Source organism: Megalobrama amblycephala, linkage group LG7 (genome assembly GCF_018812025.1).
Source record: "Megalobrama amblycephala isolate DHTTF-2021 linkage group LG7, ASM1881202v1, whole genome shotgun sequence".
Lineage (NCBI taxonomy): Eukaryota > Metazoa > Chordata > Actinopteri > Cypriniformes > Xenocyprididae > Megalobrama > Megalobrama amblycephala.
Window position 1 is genome coordinate 26,234,704 of NC_063050.1, and position 5,564 is coordinate 26,240,267.

Genomic DNA, 5,564 nt, shown 5'->3' on the forward strand with positions numbered 1-5,564 from the left:
CTTGTCTTTGCACTAGCTCCTTGATGCACCACGCATTACGTAGGTGGAAGCTTGGCAAAAAACTATAATAATAATAATAATAATAATAATAACTAGATAAAAAAAAGTTTGTCGTAGTACTAGGGTGCTCTGTGTGGTTGCTGAGGTGTTGTTATGCGGTTGCTAGGGTATTCTGGGTGGTTGCTAGGGTGTTGCTATAGGGTTGCTAAGGTACTCAGGGTGGTCGATATGGTGTTGCTATGCGGTTGCTAGGGTACTCTGGGTGGTTGATAGGGTGTTGCTAGATTTAGTTTGATAGATAGATTTAGTTTAGATAGATAGATTTAGTTAGATAGATAGATAGATAGATAGATAGATAGATAGATAGATAGATAGATAGATAGATAGATAGATAGATAGATAGATAGATAGATAGATAGATAGATAGATAGATAGATAGATAGATGAGTTTATGAGTTTGAATGAGTTTCAATGGATTAGAAATAGTACATAGAATGGCACTTGAGTCGAATTGAGTTTTTGAGTCTAATGGGCTTCCGTAGTTTAAATTTGAATTTTGACAGTTGGAGTTTGAACAGTTTTGGCTCATTTGAACATTCCGTCAATGAAAGTCAATGGGATTTTTCCGAGCTTTAACAGTCTTTTTTAGGAAAACCGTAAGTCCGATCAGTTAGAAAAGATATAGCACACTAAGTCAGAACAGTCTGAAGATCTGACCCGAGTTTGGAGTATGTAGAGTTAAAGCTCTAGGAGGAGTTAGAGTTGCAAATTTTAGTCTCAGAAGAAAATAGCATAACAGTAAGTTGGCTTTTTCAAGCCAACTTAATAATATAATATGGTTTCTATGGTATCTAGAATGACTTTTTAAGGTATTTAAAAGCCTATGAACACATTTAGTATAAATACAAATACAAAAGCTGCTAGCTTATAACAAGCTTTTTTTTTTTTGGCCTATAGATCTTATGCAGCAGAGAAACAAGCACACGGCCATCTTTAGAATTTTGTCTTTGAACTTCCATTATTGCAGTAGTGAAAATCTCTGATTATTTCTGTGGCATCACTGTCAAAGAGTAATTAGCTGGTGAAGTGGATATACTTACTGTAGAGTTAACAAAAGCTATCTTGAGCGTTGTAATGTTTGAAGTGGATGTCATAACAAAATGTAAGTAGACTGGCAAGATTTAAAAACTAGCAGTTCATTCATAAATCCATAAGATCTTACCTTCTGTGGAAATACAAACTGGAAGACAGAACACTGAGCAAGCGATGAAAAGGGGCCGGGCTACATAAGATGTTCAGTCTTATGTTTCAGAATCAACCTTTGTGAAAATGTTAGTAATACCCTCATTGTGAAGTAGTCCAGGGCAAAATGATTGACGCAAATGTATAAGACTTTACTGATTTTCTTTCTAACTGGATGATTGTCAATGGTGAAGAATGTCAGCACCGTTTCATCTTACTTTAACTAGTTTAAATCACTAAGACATTTGTGGTTTATATTGGACACCTCTGCGCCAAACTCAAACTCTTCTCACTGGATTTCACTGTGCTGTTTAGTGGTCACGTGATCGAGTCCAGTAAGCGAGTAAACGCATTTGTTCAGAGCTCTTTTGGGCAGAGCTGATAAATGGTCCATGAGTTGCGGTTCAAGTGAGTACACTTCCCCTTTTGGCACGTTTAAGGTTTCTCATATGCAACAGAAATAGCAGCGCTCATCAGTTATCAAATTGTTGTCACTCACGGTTTACAGCTACAACTGGCCTAAAATCTAGTGCTATCACCTTGTGCTGACATGGTGAAAATGCATGATTTGTAAATTATGCATTGCAGGCCAAATATAATATATTTATTAGATAAGCTGTGGGCCATAATTGGCCAGTGGTCCAGACCTTAGGCCAGGGGTGTCCAAAGGGTTTGGGCCAGAAGGCGGTCACTAATTTCATGGGCAAAGGCACATTCCTTACTGCAGAGAAATAGCTTTGCTGCCCCTGTTTTGAGAGCACCAGTCCAGATGTTTCCTAACAGTGTTTGAGGCTCACAGTGGCATAGTGCTCTCAATCAGAGTGAGAGTGGGACGCTGTCCAAAAGGCCCCACATCTCAAATGCGGTCGTGTTTCCAGCAGCTGCAGCTGCCGAACAGAAGACACAAAGCACACTTAAAGGATATGGGAAGGCTTGTCAAAAAAACCCTGACTTGTTGTAATGGGTTTTCCAGTCTCTTCTGTTGCATGTCTTTAAGGTCAACCACATCTCTTTTGTTTGCCATTTATGAGAAGGTCTGAAGTGCTAAAATCAAGGCTATATGATAAAATGCCTTACAGGTGCTGTGTGTCTGTTTGCTCTCATCACTGGGGCTCCATTATACACTCAAAGCAGTTTTAATTTCCAGCTCAGGCTGTTCCTTGAGTGTGTGACAGACAAACGATGTACAGCCTATACAGCTAAGCTGCTGATTTATTTTATGAATACGAGTAAAACAGATCAGATGCTGTGTCAGGTCATAACAAAAAAATAGCTTATTGATATTGGATATCAAAAGTAAATATAGCTGCTGTAAATATAAGCTAGTAAATATAAGAGTGTAACAATCAACATAATCAGTTGAGTTACAGGAGTTAAAAATTAAGTCAGATTAAACTTGGGGGGGTGAGTGTTTAAAAAAAAGAGACGAACAACAGCAAAGTGAAAAAAATTAAAGGTGCCCTAGAATTAAAAATTGAATTTACCTCGGCATAGTTAAATAATAAGAGTTCAGTACATGGAAATGACATACAGTGAGTCTCAAACTCCATTGTTTCCTCCTTCTTATATAAATCTCATTTGTTTAAAAGACCTCCGAAGAACAGGCGAATCTCAACATAACACTGACTGTTACGTAACAGTCGGGATCATTAATATGTACGCCCCCAATATTTGCATATGCCAGCTCATCTTCAAGGCATTAGACAAGGGCAGGCAGTATTAATGTCTGGATGTGCACAGCTGAATCATCAGACTAGGTAAGCAAGCAAGAACAATAGCGAAAAATGGCAGATGGAGCAATAATAACTGACATGATCCATGATATCATGATATTTTTAGTGATATTTGTAAATTGTCTTTCTAAATGTTTCGTTAGCATGTTGCTAACGTACTGTTAACTGTGGTTAAAGTTACCATCGTTTATTACTGTGTTCACGGAGACAAGAGAGCCGTCGCTATTTTCATTATTAAACACTTGCAGTCTGTATAATTCATAAACACAACTTCATTCTTTATAAATCTCTCCAACAGTGTGTAATGTTAGCTTTAGCCACGGAGTACTATCAAACTCATTCAGAATCAAACGTAAACATCCAAATAAATACTATACTCACATGATCCGATGTATGCATGCATCTTGTAAAGATCCATTTTGAGTGTTATATTAGCTGTGTAAACTGTGTTTATGCTGTTTAAGGCAAGCGCGAGCTCCGGGGGCGGGGGAGAACGAGAATTAAAGGGGCCGCAGCCTATATATCGGTGCATAGTTAATGATGCCCCAAAATAGGCAGTTAAAAAAATTAATTTAAAAAAAATCTATGGGGTATTTTGAGCTGAAACCTCACAGACATATTCAGGGGACACCTTAGACTTATATTAAATCTTTTAAAAAGAAGTTCTAGGGCACCTTTAAGCGAATTTACAATATTCACATTAGGGGTGTCACAATATACCAGTACTGAAGATAATTGTGATATTTAAAATTTAAATATTGTTATAGTGTTAATTAGGAGTGTTGCAATATACCGGTATTGGTGATAACTGTAATATTTAAAATGAATAGTACACATATGATAATATGGCACGTAAATAGTCCAGCGCCAGTATCTGGTTGACATCCCAAAGTACAGTAGGTGGCGGTACCTGTCACACTGGTTGCCACCTGTCATAAAACACAAGCAGACACAGCACCCAGCTGCTACTGCCGCATAAAAGCATGTTGCCGGATATGACAGACAAGACAAGCACTCCAAGAAAGTTCGCTTGCAAGTGTGGAAGTGTTTTGGATTCTGCGAAAATGTAAGTTGCAATTATTTTGCTATGCCAGAAAATAGAAATGTTATTAACCGGTTATTTTCTGACGCCTTTCTGTGTTTTATTATACTTACACCCCTCGGGGCTTTTAGTCCAAATGTGTTTTCATTTGGATAAAAAAAAAAAAAAAAAACTTGATTATCATGTTTAATTCAAATATCTTTAGAGAGTAGTATTTTTAAAGGTAGTATTTTTACCTTTTTTTTTTACCCAAAACAGGGCGATATGAGCACTATGGATCATTTAAACATATAGTAATTTATGTTTCATTCATACTCGACGCCTGAGGGCGCCCTCATGCAGAAAGTCCACAAGTGAGACTCATAGAAGTAATAAAACTTATGACGTTCCAGGAAATCTGTAATATGGACAAAGACATCCAGCTATCGCTGTAGCTTAGAGACATTTTGACTGATTAACCACGAAGAGACATAACACTTTGACAGTATATGGTTTATCTGTGTTCTTCGAGCCATCTCGGCTATTTTCACAAGGCTAATATACAGTGCACAGCATAAATGAGTACAGCCCCTCTGAAACTTCTGAAAGTCAGCAACTCAATTACTTAGAAGACATGTTAGGGTTCTTTAGAGATATAATGTTCCAGCAAGTCTGTTTAATCAATTACCAAAGAAGCATGTCAAAATTATTCAGGAAAATAAGATTTTCTTATCAAGGTGATAAAATGTTGTGTAGCAAAAATGAGTAGTACACCCTCCTAAAAGTTACTAAATAAAACTAAATAAAAATTTTCTGGTGTAAGTTTAAGGCAATGTTTGATCAACAGGTAAGTATGTTGAACCAAAACATTTAAAGAGAAGTAATTTCTTGACAATTAAAAGTGTTATATAGCCCACTGAATCATTCTCAGACTTAATGCTGACAACAATGGAAGCACTGTCAGTAGACTTATTTCTTAGCACAAAAGAGGACAGTGGTACAAATCATACCAAATCATTGTTTTAAGTGTGAAAATAAAGCAAAAGTAAAACAGAAATTCAAAAACAATGGACTTGTGACAAGGCCCCTGAAATAATCAGGCCTTCATTTTAAGCTTTCATTTAGTGATGAGGGATTTTTTTGTTGGACAAAGAGCAGGAGAAATACCAAGCGAGAGTCTCAGAGACAGCAAAAGCTATGAAAAGAGTGACTGTTTATCTCATAGAGTGCAGAAATGACATGCATGGTTGTTGTTCTCACTGGAACTACCTACTGTAGCCAAAGCACAATAAAGTCAGTTCGCCATTTCCAAAGCCCATATTTACTAAATATAGATTCTGGGAGTCAATACTCTGGTCTCATGAGACCAAATCAATCATTTTGGATCTAACAGCATTCAAAATGTTATGATGTTGCTAGAGGAGGAGTACACGGAGAAGTGCCTGGTTCCCACAGTAAAGTTCAGTGGTAGTAAAGCTCTTATATAGGGATGTGAGAGGTGTTACCCTTTCCTCATTCCCTGCATTGTTGGGCATTTTTTCAACATAACAATGAGGATATGCATTCTC